Here is a 9,376-nt window from a genome sequence, read left to right as displayed (position 1 = left end):
AATGAAGTAATAGATCCATATGTCACACACACCACCACCCTCTCTCTCTCTCCATCCCTCCCTCCAAAGTCCCCTGTAGGTTATCCGGCCAATCATAAAAGTGGGGGCTATACATGGCCACATTTGGAAAGCCTTTCACTTCAATCAATGAGATGTGTCTACTAGAATGTACAGTCAATGTATGTTAAAAATCCTGTTTAATTTATACAAATACAAATCACAGTCCTACATCACACACTGACTGAGACTTTGATTATAATTGAGTTAATATTAAAGGTGCACCTGTAGAGATACAGTACATAACAGGGTGACTGATATACGATTTACTTTACACAGTAAAGTTTCTTATCTGCATCAGAGTTTTGATTTCAAAGGAACATGACAAACTGTCCATTAAGCAACCATTTAAGGTGAGTTACAGAGAGATGCGATAGATTAGCAATTCTCTGAAGCATATGCTGTTCTGACAGACAGTATTTTTTTAACAGGGGATATTGATGTTATTAGACAGATCCCCTCAGTGAGAGAGGTTATATGTCTGTCTGAAGAGGAAATGATAAGAGATGTAATATGATTCTGTCAGCTCAAAATTTCAGAGCAGTGGTGTAAAGTACTTAAGTAAAAAATACTTCAAAGTACTACTTAAGTAGTATCTGTACTAGAGGTCGACCGATTATCATTTTTCAACGCCGATACCGATTATTGGAGGACCAAAAAAAAGCGATTCATATATAAAAAAATACACTGGTCAAAAAAATAAAGGGAACACTTAAAAAACACAATGTAACTCCAAGTCAATCACACTTCTGTGAAATCAAACTGTCCACAGGAAGCAACACTGATTGACAATAAATTTCACATGCTGTTGTGCAAATGGAATAGACAAAAGGTGGAAATTATAGGCAATTAGTAAGACACCCCCAATAAAGGAATGGTTCTTCAGGTGGTGACCACAGACCACTTCTCAGTTCCTATGCTTCCTGTCTGATGTTTTGGTCACTTTTGAATGCTGGCGGTGCTTTCACTCTAGTGGTAGCATGAGACGGAGTCTACAACCCACACAAGTGGCTCAGGTAGTGCAGTTCATCCAGGATGGCACATCAATGCGAGCTGTGGCAAAAAGGTTTGCTGTGTCTGTCAGCGTAGTGTCCAGAGCATGGAGGCGCTACCAGGAGACAGGCCAGTACATCAGGAGACGTGGAGGAGGCCGTAGGAGGGCAACAACCCAGCAGCAGGACCGCTACCTCCGCCTTTGTGCAAGGAGGTGCACTGCCAGAGCCCTGCAAAATGACCTCCAGCAGGCCACAAACTGACATCAATGTAATGACCTGACTAGATCATAAAGGAACAATTGTCCAGACAGAGGGTTGAGTTTACGAATTGACGGTTTATTAACCCAACTTTACACAGGCTACTGTTTGGCCGTAGCCCACGCCAAAAAAATTAAAGATAACCACAAGCCAACCGTGACCTTCTCTTGTGAAAGCCAGAAATAAGAGAGAACAAAGGCTAAACCTGGTCTTAACTTCCAATGCACCACCCCCCTCCACGCCACTTTGCCAACAGCCATGATGCCCTGCATCAGAACATTCCAGGCATTCCCGTGATTGGCAGATAGCAGGTTGATTGGCATGTCGGACCCCGCGAACACTGGATACTGGTAAGTACAACACAACCACCTACTAGCCTAACACATAACACACAGCTGTCTGTGCGGGTCGCTACAGTATGTTGGAGAAACACCACTGGTGGGGAAAATGCACATATTTTTCTTCATTCGGGATTTTTGAATATTCGCATGAAAATCTGTCCCCAATTGGATGGAAACCTAGCTAATGGGATAATAATGTAGAGAACACAGTTGGACAAAATTATACAGCCACGTTTCCGCCACTTCTTACCAATATCTTCCCTGGGCTTAATGCTACTATATTTCTTACTTTGTGCCATTTTTAAAAAGATGTCTGAAGAAAGATCTTTGTTGTCATAACCAATGTTCCTTCTAAACTCCGCGTATGTGTGGGCACGCAACTCCTCCGGGACTGCATCACAGAAGAAATATCAGCTCGCCCTGCGCAGAAAAGCACGAGATTAAACTTTACTGAACTATCTATAGAGTTTTCCCGTTAATACCTGTCAATGTTTCCCTTTACAGTAGAAACGGTGATCGAATCAACGCAATATTATCTACTTTCAATGCAACATTATGAAGCAAAACAGTTGTAGTCAGTATGCGTCAGAATAGGATTCTGTTGCATTGACAGGCAAGACTCAGGCCTGTACTCTACACAGACCGGTGCACCATAACCAATCAGAGCTGCAGTAGGCCTATATGCAAATAGACCATTGCCATATATGGATCAGTGCCATTCACTTTGAACTGGACTGTTTTTACAGAATTAGCTTGTCTTGAGATCAAAGCGAGAGCTACATGTAGCGCAGTGTACAAGTTTGTTCATATCCTTTTCTAGTGAGTTATTAGCCCAGTTATAGATAATTTGTTGTCCGCAATGGGGGAGTGATTGCTTCCTACAAGAGCACAAAATGTGTGCATTTCTAGACATCTTTGAAAAAGAGAGCCCGGTAAATAGCTTTTTTTAGTCTTAAAAGGGCAGTGTTGTATTTTGAGACAGGCTTGAATAAGCTAAATTGCCAATAGACAGAAGGTAGCATCATTTGTCTGATTCTCTTATATGGTAATAATGGTGCATTTTATTTTGTTAAGTGGCTTCTTGCATCAAGCAAACAACTAAATGTAAGTCAACTGTCTGAAAGACAAGTAGATCAACAGGTTACTGTCAAGACCTTCATGTTTTTGTTTTCTCCAAAATTATTTCAACTGTAGGCCTACATTGAACACCATACTTTGACTGCTACTGTGTTCCACAGAATTCTCACAATGTTCAAGTTTGCACTCAGCAGACCTGAAATTTGCTCAGTGACGAAAAACCTCAGGGGGAACATTGGTCGTAACCCTGAAAGATGGACATGACATGTTTCCAATAGTATTATTGTCAGTGTTTGGAATAACCAGTGCTCTGGTTTTGTGTTATTTTAGTAAGCCTTATGTTACTGTAAGCTATCCATAAGCTATTCTCAGCACCACCATCTCCTCGATGTTTCTAGTTTTACTTCCCCATTTGACTGTACATGACGCGCATTGCAGCTTTCAGGAAGGACTTAAATAATTTGATCTATTTGTTGTGAAACTGAACATAACCCTCTAAGGGTAGTTCCTTTTTCAGGATTAGGAGTGTATTGAGAAGGTCAACATGTAGTCACATGCGAGTCATTTGTTTTGCAATGGTACTGTGACATCCTTTCACTGTGAGTGTACTTTTTGAAATCAGACTTGTATCTCTGTCTGAACACACAATATGAGATGCTTCCCACTGGGCATAGATGTTAATTCAATGTCTTTTCCATGTTGGTGCAACGAAATTTCATTGAAATGACATGGAAACAACGTTGACTCAACCAGTGTGTGTGCCCAGTGGATTGGTGCCTTCCATACCGTCTGGGTTAAAGCTATAATCTGCAGTTGAAACAATAGCAAAGCGCCACCCTGCCTCTGATTTGGTAAAAAGCTGAGGGATGGGCCAGGAGAAATGTAACCACTCTCAAATTATAGACAGAGCTATGGATGCAAGGAATGACCATGCATTATATAAAAATTATAGTTTTAACCATGTTTTGCAGCTATTTGTTTACATTGTTTACAAACATTGGAGTAAAACAAACTTATTTTCGGTTCTGATGGGGTAAGACAGTTGAACTATGCTTGAGGCATTCATAAGTTATATTTTTCAATAATCAGTGGGTATTTATTATTAATTTATAAGTCAAATGTATGTAGCAACTAAGGATTCTAGCTTTTAAGGGCAAGTCTTACCTTTAAACTGGGAAATTAACAGATACAGTTGAAGTCGGAAGTATACATACACTTAGGTTGGAGTCATTAAAACTTGTTTTTCAACCACTCCACAAATTTCCTGTTAACAAACTATAATTGTGGCAAGTCGGTTAGAACATCTACTTTGTGCATGACACAAGTCATTTTTCCAACAATTGTTTACAGACAGATTATTTCACTTATAATTCACTGTATCACAATGCCAGTGGGTCAGAAGTTTACATACACTAAATTGACTGTGCCTTTAAACAGCTTGGACATTTCCAGAAAGTTATGTCATGGCTTTAGAAGCTTCTGATAGGCTAATTGACATAATTTGAGTCAGTTGGAGGTGTACCTGTGGATGCATTTCAAGGCCTACCTTCAAACTCAGTGCCTCTTTGCTTGACATCATGGGAAAATCAAAGAAATCAGCCAAGACCTCAGAAGAAAAATTGTAGACCTCCACAAGTCTGGTTCATCCTTTGGAGCAATTTCCAAATGCCTGAAGGTACCACGTTCATCTATACAAACAATAGTATGCAAGTATAAACACCATGGGACCATGCAGCCGTCATACCGCTCAGGAAGGAGACACGTTCTGTCTCCTAGAGATGAATGTACTTTGGTATGCAAATCAATCCCAGAACAACAGCAAAGGACCTTGTGAAGATGCTGGAGGAAACAGGTCCAAAAGTATCTAAATCCACAGTAAAACGAGTCCTATGTTAACATAACCTGAAAGGCCGCTTAGTAAGGAAGACGCCACTGCTAAAAAAAAACGCCATAAAAAAGCCAGACTACGGTTTGCAACTGCACATGGGGACAAAGATCGTACTATTTGGAGAAATGTCCTCTGGTCTGATGAAACAAAAATAGAACTGTTTGGCCATAATGACCATCGTTATGTTTGGAGGAAAAAGGGGGAAGCTTGCAAGCCGAAGAACACCATCCCAACCGTGAAGCACCGGGGTGGCAGCATCATGTTCTGGGGTGCTTTGATGCAGGAGGGACTGGTGCACTTCACAAAATAGATGGCATCATGAGGAAGAAAAAGGATGTGGCTATATTGAAGCAACATCTTAAGACATCAGTCAGGAAGTTAAAGCTTGGTTGCAAATGGGTCTTCCAAATGGTCAGTGACCCGAAGCATACTTCCAAAGTTGTGGCAAAATGGCTTAAGGACAACAAAGTCAAGGTATTGGAGTGGCCATCACAAAGCCCTAACCTCAATCCCATAGAGCATTTGTGGGCAGAACTGAAAAAGCATGTGCGTGCAAGGAGGCCTACAAACCTGACTCAGTTACACCAGCTCTGTCAGGAGGAATGGGCCAAAATTCACCCAACTTATTGTGGGACGCTTGTGGAAGGCTACCTGAAATGTTTGACCCAAGTTAAACAATTTAAAGGCAATACTACCAAATACTAACTGAGTGTATGTAAACTTCTGACCCACTGGGAATGTGATGAAAGAAATTAAAACCTGAAATAAATCATTTTTGTCTTTCATATGTAAATGCAATTAAGCCTTTGTCAATGAACACTACTCTTAGTCTTATAATGACTGTGAGGGAATTTACTCGAAAAACCAATGTGTATGTCCCAGCAGTGTTGAGTTGTTCTCTTGATAAAACACAAACTCTTTATTGATCTGAATTACCAGCCACATTGATTTGAGTAACATGGGTGAATACCAAACATTTACCACCTTGAAATTCTATCTACATGTTAATAAAAACACGACACCTCTGACATATCATTTACATTGTTCATGGGCATGGAGTGTTTAATTGAATTATTATCCAGGGTAGACAGAAATGCATGCATAATGTACTTTAAAAAAAAGTATGCTACGCTCCTTGCAAATGCTATGTTCCTTAGGCAAATGCTATACCCCTTACACTTGTCTATGAAAACACTAGACAATTAAACAATTTTCTAGCTCAAACAATGGATGTTTTACACTTGCCTCTATATAAGACGCAGTCAGAACAGCACAGATCACTGTTTCTTTCACAGTGCACAACACATCACAACAAGCCTACCATTGGCTAAATTGTTTGCATTGACTCTTTATCAGAGAGCCTGTCTGACAGGCATTATAATAGAATCCACTTGAACTCTTCTTGAACATTTTTATAGTGCAGTATGAAGTCGTTTTTATTAGGGTACCCCCCCACAAAACAGGCGGTACCATCTCCCTAATAATGTTCCTACCATGCCCCTTCCTTTTAATTTCTCCCTCTCCCCCTCTCTTTCTTCTTCTCTCTCCTCTCAGACATGTCTCTGTTAACCTTGGCCCTGATCTTCCCTGTCAGGAGCGGCCGCTCCACAGCCCCACCACTGCTTTGATTTATCAGAATAGACTGGACAGGACACAGGTCTACATTGGTTTACAGCCCTGCCCTTTTCACACTCAACTGTATTTATTTTGTTGGTATTATATGTTATACATTGTGAAAGTAGGGAATCTAAGAAGAATTCAGGATTTGGCTATTAGGGGAGAAATCACTCTGGTATGCAGTTCTTCTCCTGACACTTGTGTGGAGTGCCGCACCAGTGCACTTTTCACATGGGAGAAGAGAAGCGGCATGTGACATAAAATTGTCCTGTGATCATCACACATCAGTAGTGTTGCTTGATAGTCTACCACCTCTCCTGTATGAACCCAATGTAGTTGGAGTGATAATCTATGCCTCCTGGAATTTAAAGTACCTGGTACCTGCTGTGTGCTAACCCTTGTATGGTTCATTGTCATCAGGTTGGCTAAGGCTGCATAAGCCTTGTTTTTGTTCATGTAGCTTCCACTGCATCTCTGAGGAAGAAGAGCCTCTATAGGAATTATATGATTGTTCCCCATCTCTGAAATACCCATATCACACCACATGCAGGCTTCAGTGTTGAGTGCCTTTCTCCTTCCTCTTTCTCCCTTTCTTTCTTTTCTCTCTCCCCCTGTGAGAGCATCTGGGAGAGGTCTTAATTAACGAGTAACTGATCTGTTAATGATTCATTCCTGCTGAGCTCCTAATGAGAACGGAGGCTGGAGGAGGGGGAAGAGGAGGTGGAGTAGAGCAGGAGCTGTCAGCCCCAACCAGCTGATGATTAATACAGGGACTGCTGGGCTTTGTCTCCTGAGTCCTGCATGGTGTGCTACTGGGTTGACACATCCTCTGACACACACACCTGTGATCCTTCCCAGTCAAAGACACAGTGACTGCATTTGTTCTGAGCAATAAAAAGAGCTCTGTTTGTCAGGTCTTTCATTGCGTTAGCAACGATCCTCCAGAGGTTTTCTGTGAGTGAATTCCGAAGCCATAAGAATATGGATTTTAAGCATTGTAAGAAATGCCTCATCAGTATTGGACTGATCACCAAATCCAAAATGACATCCAATGGTGAAGGATTTTGCAGGGATTTGGCTTTTATTGTTATATTACATGGAACAACACCGTGCGCATACATAAGTGGAACAGGCAATTTCTCCTTTGTTTGTTTTAGCATTACTTTGGAATTTTGCAAGAATTCTGTGTAAAAGAAGAAGGAATAACAATAAGGCTGTTCCCTATAGAACATTTCTCACTTTGCACACCTTGTCAGCCTCACATACAAGACATACAGTATTTACCACTATGTGAGGTCATTGATAGGAAGGGTCAACAGTTCCCTGTTTTCTCCTACTTCCTTCTGTACTGCGACACTCAAAGGCAGATAGAAGGAAATCAAGAAAAGGCGGTTCCAGTGTATCATCTAGAGCTGTACCATACTGATTCACGCTGCGCAGCAACATTAATGTAAGCTCTCGGGATCAGGCGGCTTTGAGAGGCTACCACACTGCTATTGTACATTGTCTTTATCTTGTCTCCACAGGAGTGTGATTACATTTTACATTTGCAATTTTGTAATTTAGCAGACACTCTTATCCAGAGCGATTTACAATTAGTGCATTCATCTTAAAGTAGCAAGGTGAGACACCCCCCCCCTTTGTTTTTACACTGCTGCTACTCGCTATTTATTATCTACAGTATGTATAGTCACTTTACAAATTACCTAGACTGTTTATACCTGGTTCTAACATGCAGTCTTTGTCCTGATCTTGAACACATTCTAATTGTGCCCACATTTTTATACAAGTGTAGTCGATTAAAGGACGCATTGTGATCTTGTCTGTTTACACTTAAAAGATCAGGTCAAGATCAGGACGAATGACGCATGTTAACGGCGGGAGCTGGAAAAAGACCTATCACTCCAGCTGGTGTGTGTGTGACCCATACTGTGTGTGTCACTGCCCTAGTTTCAGTGGATCCAGTGGGTGTGTGGTTCTCCTGTGTGGACTGGGCAGTGTGTTCTTGTCACTCTGTTCCATCAGCATCTGAGCTCCCTGTTGTAGCCGTGGAGACCGAGGACAATGTGACCTTCAGAGAGACAGGGATCAGATTAGAAACCCTAGGCTGAGAGACAGCCTTCAATTATACAGCTGAGAGACAGGGAATAGTGAAGGAAATTGACCTGCATTAACATGCATTGACATTGTCAGTGAGCCTGTGTGTTAGTTTGTGCGTGCGCACGTGAGCGTATGTGTGTATGTGAAGAGGTTTGGTTGGTGCTAGTGAGATGTGTTTTTTCCTTGAGGATCCACAATCCCATGGGACTACTCTCTTGCCCTCTGACATTTTTCTATGGCTGCCCCAGCACCTGTCACCGTGGTGATAAGGGGATCAACATTGATTCCAATTACTGTTCAACACCTGGCTGGGATCAGTCACAGATCATCAATATCCTCTATAGTGGACAGGGGATGAAACAAGGTTTAGATGTTCAATGAGATGATATACGACCACGGGGAGGCAGTGGATGGCCAGAGCAGTTGCAAACTCAGTTTTTACTCTGCTGTCACAAATATGTTTTTAATGAGTGTGCACCCCTGACTCCTCTGCAGAGGAGAGACAGCCCTGTTCTGTAGGTTCAGCCTGACCTCAATATTTTCTGAGAAGCAGCGGGGCTGAACAGACCTAAAATCACATACTGTAACGTAAATAACCTTCCCCCTCTGCTCTACATCATCCATCTGTATGTAAGCCTGGTTTTCCTGCATAGAGGTCATTCCTGCTTCTATCCACAATACAAAGGGGGGTATTAATTACTGGTGAAGCAACAACTTTCTTATAATATGGGAATACGTTTTTGTATGGACATGTCTTCAACAGACAAAAAAAAAGAAACATACAAGAAAATGGGAAAGGACAAATAAAGAATAGTATTTACACCAGATAAATATTAATAGGTAACTGACAAAATAATGAAAACACTTAATGAAGGATTCAAAGTATATTGACAGCAGATACTTCCACATTCCCCTTGACTTTTTCAAAATTTTGTTAGGTAACAGCCTTATTCTCAAATAGATTTTTTTTGTCCTCATCAATCTGCACACATTACCCCATAATGACGAAGAAAAAACAGTTTTTCAGAAAAGTTTGCTAATTT

Source organism: Salvelinus fontinalis, chromosome 18, assembly GCF_029448725.1.
Source record: "Salvelinus fontinalis isolate EN_2023a chromosome 18, ASM2944872v1, whole genome shotgun sequence".
Classification (NCBI taxonomy): Eukaryota; Metazoa; Chordata; class Actinopteri; order Salmoniformes; family Salmonidae; genus Salvelinus; species Salvelinus fontinalis.
This window is presented reverse-complemented; position numbering follows the sequence as displayed.